The sequence below is a fragment of the Amblyomma maculatum genome, chromosome 3, assembly GCF_055883805.1.
Source record: "Amblyomma maculatum isolate TAMU_Amacu chromosome 3, ASM5588380v1, whole genome shotgun sequence".
Classification (NCBI taxonomy): Eukaryota; Metazoa; Arthropoda; class Arachnida; order Ixodida; family Ixodidae; genus Amblyomma; species Amblyomma maculatum.
The window spans coordinates 51094608-51107487 of NC_139346.1; the positions used below are offsets into that span (position 1 = coordinate 51094608).

The following is a 12880-nucleotide window of genomic DNA, read 5'->3' on the forward strand; positions in this document are numbered from 1 at the left end:
ATATAGCAGAAGGAGGGCAGACACCAGTCCACCGCTTACTGCATTTACTTCCCGGTTGTCCCCGTCTGTCGATATACCAACATGGCGCTCAGCTCTTCGCGCATACCCCTAGCTCCCTCTTCTTTCTTGTCCTCATTCTGATTGCAGATTGCTGTGCGAATCTGCAACAGATATGATTAGGAAGTTGCAGGTTAAACCTCAAAAGGGAAGAAGGGGGCTTGCTTCACAAAGTGCATTACATTTACCCTCGAATTGATTATTGGTCGACAGAGGATTGAGGTGAATGCCTTTTGTAAGCATTTTAGCTCGTGGTGCCTTGTCCGGTTCCAGAAAAGTTAATCCGTCCGAAAAGTCCGAAAAGTTCATCCGTCAACTCAAATTGATGAGATTTGAAGAAACAGTTTCCAGTTCGATGCTTACCATTCTGGAAAGCAGACTTCCGGGCACGTAAATGACCTCACACCCATTTCAGCAAACCGGTGGCTAAGCATTCGGCATTGCGAGTCGTTCCCACTATCTCCTAAAGCCAAGGAAGGTGTTTTACTTCGAAGCCGCTACAGCGGTGGTGTAGTGATAGCAAGCATAGCGATAGAACTTCGCATGGAGGAGATACCGGGTTCGATCCACACTGCGAGGGGACACGTACAGGTTTTCGTATGGGTACATTTCATTTGTCTTGGTTCTAAGTTCTTTTGGAGCAAAATATTTAGTATTAGAGTCCAAGTCGTTATTTGGAAAGGTCAGTGATTCGTTCCACCATTTATCACTTCAATGCTATTTTGTGCGATAAGCCAACACATGCGGTCCTGTCTTGAACAGGAATAAGCGAACCACTTGACCTAGGAAAAGCTTTTACCTATCGTATCAAAACAGATGGTAACCTGATGGTTCAGTGAAACCCAACCTACACCTTTCTCATGAGAGACGAATCAAGGTTACGCCAAATGCCCTCCTCTCACGCATTTCACACCTAGAAGAGAAGAAGGCGAGGCTGTGAGAAATTCTGGAGGCAATGTCTTCGGTGGCTACGTTCCTAAATATACAAAGAAACCCTGAAGCTCAGGAATTCGAGTTGGTTATCCTGCTAAAATGACAGCAATTCGGCAAAAACGCGCACATTAGCTTTTACTGCACTAAGCAGATTTCATCCCCTTGCGGATTTCAACCCCTTGATCCCCTTGATCATGTGTTGTGTAGGATGTTATCGCTCATCCACAACTAAGCCTATCATGAGCCAAGACCAAGATTAATCGTGGGATGGGTAATCTGAACCTTTTCTAACCGTTTCAATTCAGTAGAGCCGGGCGGCAGACTGGGAGAAATGTTGTACCTTTTAGAAAACGGATGGTGACCTGACGGCGGAGAAGATCGAGCCCCGTGCCACCTACCGATTGGGACACAACAGCTCTGACAAAGGCCTCCGCGAAGGAAACATGCCCTAAAGAGCAGATTGATCTTGAGAGGGTGTAGGAGAGTAGACATAAGTGAAATTGAACTAAGCGCGCGACGAGGAAAAACGGGCATTAACGTTAACGATGATCATAACTATTGCGGCCGAGAATTTCAGTACACGTCTATACAGGGTGCTTCAGAAAAGCCCTCATACAATTTTTAAATATAGTTTGAAAAGGAAACATATTTGCACAGTCAAACTCTCAAGCTTGGTGGACGCAATTTACTGCGACAATGTTTTAATTACATAAGTCATGAACTAGACCCAACGAATTCTTCAAATACCGCAGTTGGGTGGTCAGTCTCAATAGAAGTCCCAAGTCGTGAAAAAAATCATATCAGTTTTGAAAGAAATAATAATAATAATAATAATTGGTTCATAGGAAAGGAAAGGCGCAGTATCTGTCACACTTGTTTTTGTGGACACCTGGACCGCACTTTAAGGGAAGAGAAGAAATTGGGAGTGAAAGTGGATAGAGAGAAATAGGAGCCGTAGTGGAGGGCTGCAGACTACTTTCGACCACTTGGGGATCTTTAATGTGCGCTAACATCGCACAGCACTTGTATGTTTCTTCGTTTCACCTCCATGGAAACGAAGCCGCCGCGGTCGGGTTCGAACCCGAGTACTCCGGCACAGTAGCCGGGCGTCTTACGACTAAAGAACTCGTTTCGTGAAGCACCGTAGCGCGAAGGAATCCGACGCATTTTTTCTTATGTAACCGAACCTCAGAGTAATAAATCTGCAGGAGCTTCACGCTGGTGATGCTTTGAAGAAACGACAGCACCAAAAATAGCACTGTCTGCTCTACTGTGACATGCCATGCACTTTATTTCACTCCATCGCTCTCAAACATAACGACTGCACAATTGGAAATGTCTGGACGTACCCTTGCGCTGAGCTCGGAGGCAAAATAATACTGCCTCGAAACCTTCAAAACTGTATTTATTGTTTTTAGCAGCCACCGGCTTGCGGCCTTATCCCTCTGATTCGGACACACATATCAATTCTGTATTTTTGTTTGTCAATGCTCGACGTCGCGAGACGCACCTTTATTAGTTTCTTCGTCGGGCAAGATACGCCAATATCTGTCTCAAAGATTCCGACCAGTCGCGTATGCTTCTGTAATGTTCTAGGTTGTGCTAGTAACAACCTGCGACGTTATCTAGATGGTTTTGAGCAGCCTTTAAATTTAGCGTTGACGAGTGTGACGGGCACCATTATTTTGACGATCGACCGGCACGTTTGCTGTTATCGCTTCCGACGATTCGCTTCGTTCCTTTGCGGGCGCACGTCAGTCCTATAAAGAGCTAATTTCAGTACAATCAAGCCTGTGCTTTCTTTTGGTGTCTACGGCCTTGTCCCCACCGAGTGAAATCTGGTGGAGGTGCTGAATCCCGACACTGTTACGGACCCCGAAGCGCCGGTCGAGCAGAAAGCACAGTCGGTTTTCGCCCAACTCTGTGAGCAACCCTACTTCCAAGAACGACCGGACGAGGATCAGAAGAGTGGCTCGACGTGTTCGCACGCGTGGCAACGTTCAAAGCCTGGAAGGACGAAGAGCAGCTAAAGTCTATTTTGCTCTTGAAGGATCTGCCCGTTTTTGGCTCGAAAATCACTGAGCAGCTTTGTAGGATTGGGAGATTTTAATAAAAAGAGTTTTGGACAGCGTTTGCAACCTTTGCAAGTGTCGTTCAAAAGGAAAGAGCCAAGGCAATCTTTCAATCAAGACTTAACTCCTAAATGAGCCTGTCCTGGTGTACATGGAGGAGAGGAAGAGGCTGTTTCGCCAGGCCGACCTTAACATGACCAAAGGTGGGAGAGCGAAAGTTTTTAATGCGAGACGTTAAAGAGTTGCTTTTTGCAGGACTTGTCCGGAATCCACCGAAAACTGTGGACGAATTTGAAAGTGAAGCATCAGCCATCGAGAAGACGATGGTCCTCAAAGTGCGCCACTACGATCGACCGCTCCAGCCGGTCTACGCAAGCCCCTACAACAGCGCATCTTCGAGCGGAGAGAGCTTTCGGAACCGAATCTCGGAGATTATGCGACAGGTGCGCCGCCGACTGCTGCCATCATCCCAACAACCCCAGGTGGCGACGCTCGAGGACGTCGTCCGTGAAGAAGTCAAGCAGGCACTGGGTGTTTCTCAAATGACGGCTCCAACTTCTACAGTTCAAGAAGCAGCAGCCATGAACTATGCTGCTGCATTACGTCGTCCTGCACCACAAAGTGACCTTCCAGGCCCTCACTGTGCCGTCCTGCTCCCAAAAGAAATCGACGACTTCCTGCGGAGGGAAGAGCACGCGTCGCCAAGTCGTCTGTCACGCTCAACCCCGCCGTTCAGAGCTTGATTTGAGTCGCCAGGCCAAAGCTACGTACGAGGCGGGTCCCCTAGTCCGTGCAGGGGAAACCAAATGCAGCAAACTTTGGAGGTGAGGTTTCTCAACGGCGAAAAGACTAAGATCCTCGCCGCCGACGACCACTAACGACGACACAGCCATTTCGCCGCCGCTCCACATAACGAGTGCAAGCCGACACTGCCGCCTAGCGCAGTAACAACGGTATGCCCCGGCCGTGGCCTGAAGAAACGAGGGAGCCGAGATCGGACATTAATGCCCACGTGCAATGAAATGACGCGAAGAAACGACTTCGAAGTAGCTGTCGACGGTCGCAGAGTCACTGCCCTAGGAGACACTGGAGCTGACTATTCATTCATGAGTGGACCGTTAGCCTTCCAGCTCAGGAAAGTTACGACCGCTCGGGATGGCCCGCTGATTCTAACCGCAGGTGATAACCTCATTACTACATTGGGACGATGCACTGCAAGAATAACCGTAAATGGGCTTGCTTACCTCACCAGCGTTGCGGTCGTGACGACGTTGCCCAGCCATTAAAGAGCCCCTGGGCGGCACCAGTCGTTCTGGTGAAGAAGAAAGACCGGACACTTTGCTTCTGCGTCGATTACAGCCGCGTAAACAGCATAATAAAGAAGGATGTTTACCCTCTTCCTCGCATCGACGACTCTCTTGACCAACTCTGCAATGCAAGGTATTTCTCATCAATAGACCTAAAGAGCGGATATTGGAAAATTGAGGTCGGCGAAAGAGATCGCGAGAAGACGGCATTAATCACACCGGACTGCCTTTTAGAGTTCAAAGTGATGCCATTTGGCCTCTGCTCCGCACCAGCGATGTTTCAACTGTAGAAGACGAACGTTCAGGACGGCGTCGAGGTCGACGGGGAAGCGGGGCGATCAAGACCACGCGATCTGCGCGATGGCAATTCCACACCTTCTTCTTTCTCATCAGCGTCCAGCGGAGGAGTCCATCTTCTTCTTCACAATGCCTCCCAGGGAAAAAAGAGCCATCCTGGCGACTTAAGGGGACGAAGAGACAATGGGGTCGTAGAACGGCTTAAGGCGCTGCACATGAACAGTTTCACGGCCACGGCGTCGCAAATCGGAAGATGGCGTAAGCGGCTCAACAACATAATTCTCTGGTGAAGTGAGCTCGACGACGCGGTAGGGCCTGTGATACTTAGAGATCAGTTTTGTTGAGAGGCCGAGGCTGCCGGATGGAACCAACAGCCACACGAGTGAGCCGGGCTCGAAGTGTGGTGCATTCTTCTGAATGGTGTCATGGCGATATTTTTGGCGCCACTGAGAGTCGGTTGTGAATGTCCGCAAAATCTGGCGGCATTCTTCTGCGTGATGTGCAGCTTCGGTCACTGTAGTACATTCGGATGCGTCAGGGTTGTAGGGAGGACAGTATCAAGGGGAGCAGATGGAGGCCAACCGTAAAACAAAAAGAACGGAGAGAAACCCGTGCTGGATTGCGTAGCAGTGTTGTACGCGTAGGTGATGTAAGGAAGGACAATGTCCCAGTTGGTGTGGTTGGATCCGACATACTTCGCGAGCATGTCACTGAGGGTGCGATTGAATCAGCAAGGCCGTTTGTTTGCGGGTGGCAGGCGATGCAAGTCCGGTGAATGATTTTGCACTGAGTGAGCAGGGCTTGAACAACGTCAGATAAAAAAGCACGGCCTCTGTCGCTGAGTAAATAACGAGGACCACCGTGACGGAGAATGAATTTTTTCAATAAGAAACCGTCCACATCTCGGGCTGTTGCAGCTGGGAGCGCGGCGGCTTCGGCATATCGCGTCAGGCGGTCGACGGCGACAATGACCTAGCGATTGCCATCAGCTGTGTACGGAGGAAGGCCATAGAGGTCGATTCCAGTGCGGTCGAAGGGTCTACGCGGGCATGTGAGAGGCTGTAACTCACCAGCCGAACGGTACGTGAGAAGCAGGTTTGCGGCGTTGGCAAGTCAAGCACGATCGAACGTACCTAAGTACCGAGTTGTGCATACCGCGCCAATAGTAGCGAAGACGGATTCGAGTGTACGTCTTGAAAACGCCTGCGTGACCGGCGTGAAAAGCTGTACATATTTGAGTCCGTAGATGGCGGGGAATCACGAGGAGCCATTTTCGTCCACTCGAGTTGTAGTTGCGCCGGTAAAGGAGGTGATCCCGAATCTCATAGTGGGAAGCTTGACGGCAAATAGCGCGTGAAGGGGTAATCGCTGAATTGTTGGAAAGGTAGTCAATAACGGATGCGATCCATGCACCCTTTCGTTGTTCAGCGGGCATGTCACTGATGTCGAGGAAAGATACCGCAGAGTCCGAGACGGAGAGGCTGGCAAGGTCAGCTGGCAGCAGTGAGCGAGACAAAGTGTCGGCGTCTGTACGCTTGCGACCAGATCGGTAAATAACACTGATGCCATATTCTTGTAGACGAAGAGCTCACCGTGACAAGCGGCCGGAAGGGTCCTTGAGTGATGAAAGCCAGCAGAGGGCATGATGGTCCGTGACTACATCAAACGAAGGGCCGTAAAGATAAGGGCGAAACTTTGTGAGGGCCCACTTGATGGCCAAGCACTCCTTTTCCGTTACAGAGTAGTTCGCGTCGGCTTTTGTGAGAGTACGGCTGGCATACGCAACTACGTATTCACCGAAGCCTAAGGGGCGCTGAGCAAGCACAGCGCCGATGCCGACACCACTGACGTCTGCATGCACTTCGGTGGGCACCTCAAGGTCAAAATGGCGCAGGATCGGCGGGGCTGTGAGGAGGCGGCGCAATGTGTTGTAGGCGTCCTCGCATGCTGGTGACCACAGCGAAATATCTAAGGTATTGCCGAGGAGCTGAGTCAGCGGCAGCAACAGTAGTCAAGTCCGGGAGTTTAACACTTGAAAGGCGTCATGTTCGATGCCCTTCAGGATGTGCTTTATCTTCTGTGGCTCGGACATCTGAGCGTTTACGCGACTGCACAGGTGGAGTACATCTTCAATATAACTAGTAAATGTCTCGCCGAGCCGCTGTGTTCGATCCTGCAGACGTTGTTCGGCGCGGAGCTTTCGAAGTGCTGGACGACCAAAGATGCTTGTAAGACTAGCCTTGAATGAGTCCCAAGTCGTGATGTCGGCTTCGTGGTTACGATACTACTGGTTGGCAACGCCGGTCAAATAAAACATGACGTTTGTGTACTTCGTGGCGTCGTCCCACTTATTGTACGAACTCGCTCGCTCGTACGAAGCAAGCCAGTCTTCGCAGTCAATCTGGTCAGTCTCGCTGAAGAGTGCAGGGTCTCGATGGCGTAAGGAACCAGAGTAGACAATCGGCGGGGTCATCGGATTGGCTGGGGGGTGTTCGTCGTTAGCCATACGAGTTACCAGGAGCGTGCGGGTGCGACGCTCCAGCGTGAGACAAGGATAGCAGGCCGCATCTCCACCAAATGTAGAAGAAGGACGTTCAGGACGGCATCGAGGTTGACGGGGAAGCGGGCCGATCAAGACTATCACGATCTGCGCGATGGCAATTCCACACCTTTTTCTTTCTCATCAGCGTCCAGAGAAGGAGTACATCTTCTTCACACGAGTAATGGACACTGTGCTGGTGGGCTTGAAGTGGCAGATTTGTCTGGTATTCTTGGATGATGTCGTTGTCTTCTCCTCTAGGTTTGAAGATCATCTAAGAAGGCTTCGGACAGTGCTAGAAGCTATCAGGTCATCAGGGCTAACTTTGAAAGCAGAGAAATGCCACTTTTCTTACGAGGAACTGTGGTTGCTGGGTCATATAATTAGCAAGGATGGTGTTAGCCCTGTCTCTGAGAACACGGCTGCGATCGCGCACTTTTCACCGCCCGCCAATAAAAAAGCCGTGCAGAAGCGCCGTCGGCTGTGCGCTTATTATCGACAATTTTTAAGTGACTTTTCGCACATTGCCGAGCCGCTGACGCAGCTTAGAAACAATGACGTAGCTTTTAAATGGGAAGCGTCACAAGAAGTAGCCTTCGCAGAGCTCAAGCGCCGCCTGCAGCCCCCACCTGTCCTGGGGCACTTTGATGAAAACGTCGAAATAAAAATTGACACCGACGCAAACAGTTTGGATCTAGGCGCTGTTCTCGCTCTCGCTCAAAAAGTGCTGTAGTGGAGAAAGTTATCGCCTACGCTAGCTGTTCCCTGTCGAAAGCTGAATCCAATTATTCGACGACAGGGAAAGAATGTCTTGCCATGATTTGGGCCACAATAAAATTTCGCCAATATTTGTACGGACGACCAATCACGTTTGTGAGCAATCACTATGGTCTCTGCTGGCTCACCAACTTGAAAAATCCCTCTGGCCCCCTTGCGCGATGGAGCCTGCGTCTTCAAGAATTCGACATTACAGGCGTCTACAAGTCCTGCAATAAGCACTTCGATGCCAACTACTTGTCATGAGCCCCCATTGATACGCTGCCGAAAGGAGACGACGAAGCGTAAGCGCCAGCAAGTTAGCAGAAAAACAGAGATCAGACCCTGAGCTAAAAGCGCTAGCCGATTACTCAGAGACCCCTTCCCCTCCCGTTGTAATCAAACATCAGCTGCCGTCCTTGTGGTTAAAAAATGACGTCCTTGTGAAGAACTTTGCATCAAACAGGATCGCACACCTTCTTGTTGTGCCTTAAACCACAGGAACAAATTTCTACAAGCGTGTCATGATCAGCCAACGGCAGGACATCTCGGCCTTGCACGCACATTGCATCGAATACGGGAGAAGTATTATCGGCCACGATTAGCCGGCGAAGTCTCCTAAAGTGAAAACGTGCCGTGAGTGCCAGCGACGCAAGACACCTCCGACGAGACCTCCTGGCCTACTGAGCCCGATGCCACCCCCAACCAAGCCTTTTCAGCAAATACGATTGACCCGGCTCGGACCCTCCCAACTTCATTGATGGTAAAGAAGTGCATTATCGTGACTACTGATTACATGACCGGTTACGCCGAAGCAAACGCCCTGCCTAACGGTTCAGCAGTTGAAGTCGCCAGGTTTTTCATCCATCAAATTCTCCTCCGACACGGCGCCCCAGAAGTACTCATCACAGACCGGGCAACAGCCTTTACGGCAGAGCACACTCAAGCCATACTGAAGTACAGAAAGACAAGTCACGGGAGGACGATCGCCTGCCACCCGCAGACAAACGGCCTTACAGAACGTCTCAACAAAGCTATTGCAGACGTGGTTGCTATGTACGTCGACGCCGAAAACAAGACCTGGGACGCAATCTTATATTACGTGATATTCGCGTATAACACGGCTATCCAGGAGACGTCCAGGACGGCCCCGTTCCAGCTTGTGTATGGCAGGAATCCAACAACCATGCTCGAAGCAATGCTGCTGCACATAACAGACGAGGAGAACCTGGACGTCGCCGCCTACCTGCAGCGTGCAGAGGATGTTCGTCGACTTGCACGGCTGCGCATTAAAGACCAATAACGCATCGATGCCCGACGATACAACTCGCGACGCCGCCACACCGCGTACAATCCAGGAGACCAAGTGTCGGTGTGGACTCCAATTAGCCGCCGAGGACTAAGTGAAAATTACTGCGTTGATACTTTCGGACGTACAAAATCATTTGCCACGTCGGACAACTGGACTATGAAGTCATTCCTGACGGTACGACATCATTACAATGGCGACGTGCATGCCCAGAAATAGTAAATGTTGTACGCCTGAAGCCATATTATGCGCGGTAAATAATCTGTGATGCTTAAACTTTGCAATGTTTACGTTTAAGTTGTTTTGCTTTGGATCGTCGAGGTGTTTTTTTAAGGGGGGAGTAATGCCACGAAACCTTCGAAACTGTATTTGTTGTTTTTTAGCAGACGCCGGCATGCGGCATTATTACTCTGATTCGGGCAGGCATATCAATTCTGTATTCTTTGTTTGTTAGTGCTCGATGTCGCGAGACGCATCTTTATCACTTTCTTTGTCGCACAAGATGCGCCGAGATCTGTCTCAAAGATTCCGGCCAGTTGTGTCTGTTTTTTACAATGTTCCCGGTTGCGCTAGTAACAATTTGCGACGTTGACGAGTTTGACGGGCATTCTTAGTTCGACGATCGGCGAGCACGTTTGTTGCTATCGCCACCACCGAGTTGCTTAGCGCTTTTGCGGGCGCAAGTCAGCCCAATAAAGAGTTAATTTCAGTATTATGAAGCCTGTGTCTTCTTTTCGTGTCTACGGCCTTGTCATCACCACGTAATATACATGACGTGTCACAATGCCGCTTGAACTTCGAAACGAGAACTGTAGCCCTGCATCATGTCATCTCCAGACGTGGCATAATGTACCAAGCATTCTGCGCCTCGCTTGGTCTCAGCAGAGTCCTTCAATACTTACTGGTCACAAAACTTCTACAACGGGATGGGGCAGCTTCATACCTTGCTCGCGACTGCCATGCCTCGGAGCCACGGTGCAAAAAGGGCACCGTTTAAGGAGCTGGACGTTGTCGCCACTAACAGGCAAATCATTCAGCCTTTGATTTTATGGTGCCATTAGATGTTTGCTGTAGTTTTGTACGTTAGGGTAGTGTAATTTGTGTGCGTAGAAACACGCCGCCTACTTTTTTACATACCGACATGCCATTCCGGCTGTCGAGGGTAGACCGAGAAACGCTTTGCTGGTTCCCTGTCCTTGTGAAACGAAGCTGCCAAAGAAAGAAGGCAGGCGTTAGCGGGACAAGATATATGTGGCTTCACCTGTGCCGTGAAATATTGGCGCGTTTGTCTATATATCCATTGTTTTCAAATCCAAATATCATATTCCGGTCTCGTTCTATGACAAATGGACGAATCGAATTGATTGGATTCGAGAGAGGAATTCCGGCGATTTCGAGGGGCCATTTGAGAAGTTGTAATAAAAAGAAACATCGACACAGCTCAGGTGCGGTCAGTGATAAGATGTTGATTGTGTATCGGCGCAGGACGCGCATCCAACGGGTGAAAACGCCCGGGTGATGCGATCTGCCGAGCAGTGCTGAAAGAGACCAGGGCCGGCTTGCACGATAAAGTCCGAGCTAAGTCCAGACTTAAATGGTGTCTTTAGAAAGACCAAGCTTATTTAAGACGGCTCGTGTGCCGAACGTCGAACGCTTCGGGTTCATGTTCACCAGAGTGGCTTCCCAGAACGGCCTCAGCAACCACTTCGGGCATTTTTCCTCGTAACACAATGTTAAGCCGCAAAAAGCAATGGCACGGATTTTACACAACGCAAAATTGACGGAATGTGTACATCTTACAGCAGGGACAGTGCCAGCGCATCCCTGTATTTCCCTAATTTCTCTACTTAGACACCTGGCGTCCTTGTGTCTTAACCAAGACAGCACTAGAGTCGTAATCATACAAGCGACTTATTCAAGTCAGGACTGAAGCCCAGTCTTGACTCCAGTCTTAAGCGTCCGTGCTAGTGGCCTATTCTTTAGACTCCAGTTAAGTCTGGACTTAGCTAAGACAGTCTTAAGATTGTTTTGTGCAAATCGGGCCCAGCTGCTCTAGCGGGGGTCTCTTCCGGAATTTATTTCAGGTCGTTTCAATTAGTTCAGATGATTATCGAACGTACTACTGAGCAAAACTAATTAATATCAAGTGCTGCTCACGTTATTTAAGGAGGAGGAGGAGAAAAGGAGGGCGGAAGGCAAGGATGTTAACCAGAAATAATTCAGGGTGGCTAATCTGCAATGGGGAAGCGAGGAGGGTAGAAGAGGAGAGGAGGTGATAAAGTCACAGTCTGTCAATCAGGCTAGTCTCTCTTACGTTATTCAAAGTATACACAATAAGAGGGAAGCGCCTGTCACAGGCGGTACTAGGGTGTTGTAGGTGGCATTCATCGAACGACGCTGTGCTACTGCAAAAGCAAGAGAAGCTTCTAATGGCGCAGCAGATGGAGGATGCGTTATATTAACAGAGCCCAGGATGCATTTTACGCCATGTGAAAAGTTTTCAATATTTGGCTGCTAACTGCTACTGAACAGCCAATTATGATTCACAGATTATTGCTATCAGCTTACCGTTAATGCTTAAGAAAGAAGTATATAAGAGTTGCATATCTTCCGTATACAGTACACATGTATGTAGTTGAAAGGTGGAGGCTAACGGGGTGTGTTCTACATAAGTTGAGGACAAGGCTGATTTCTATGGAAAGGATAATGGCGGGTGTAATGTTAAGTAGGGATCCGGGGCTGAAGGGTGAACTTTTTAACTGTTGCACTAATTTCGATACAAAATTTTTGGGGGATGGCTTATTTTCCTCACTCTAAAATATATTCCAAGTTTCATCAACTTAGCACAAATGGAAGAGAAAAAAACGCTGTAGCTGCCATAGCGGTTAATGAACAGTGTCAGCTTAGGCAAATTATCTCTTACAAAATTTTGACAAGGTACTAACCGTTTTTGCTTGCATACCTTCTGTGTGCATCATTGTGCAGGATGAGGGCAATTGCAAACTTCTAATGGCATTTTTGTAAATAACGGAGCGCGTTAAAAATACCTGCATTTTTTCTCTTTCATATGTGCCATATACTTTCTGCATATATGCGACCAAATGCCCGCGCAGTTGCTGATACAATATGAGCATCATTCTTGGTTCGTCGCACTGACGTATCGAGATACCGAATTACGTAACGGTGGTTCAGCTATCCCCAATCTTAACAATTTCTTTCCCGCCCGCATCTTCTAGTCGGTTGTAGTTAATTACGTGACTATTTAAAAGAAGGTTGCAGCGAATTTGGTCAGCCTCGCATGACAGTTTTTCGCTGTAAGTAGCTTTTTCTATTTCGAACTCACTGTTATTAGGAATTGTTAAAATGTTTGCTCAAGCGCCTTATACAGTAGACAAAGTAATCGTGACGATAGTGAGAAAGGCGGTAGAGCAAAGCATTTGGACAATCGGACACGTAACGAAGGAGATTGCAACGAAAGACAAATTGTAAAGCATGGTCAATCATACTAAGGCAGGCAAATCAGCACTGTAAATACAAAATTATTAAGCAAATGTGTGATGCACGGCTCAGCATTTTGGCAGACGAACAGCTACTTAAGGTATGTTCAGAA

The 12880-nt window shown here is 48.9% G+C and overlaps 1 pseudogene; it reads left to right on the plus strand.

Annotated features, from left to right (window-relative positions):
- The first annotated feature begins 3213 nt into the window (after nucleotides 1–3213).
- The window catches only part of LOC146194738 (uncharacterized), a 30944-nt pseudogene continuing 21277 nt past the window's right edge, over nucleotides 3214–12880 (plus strand).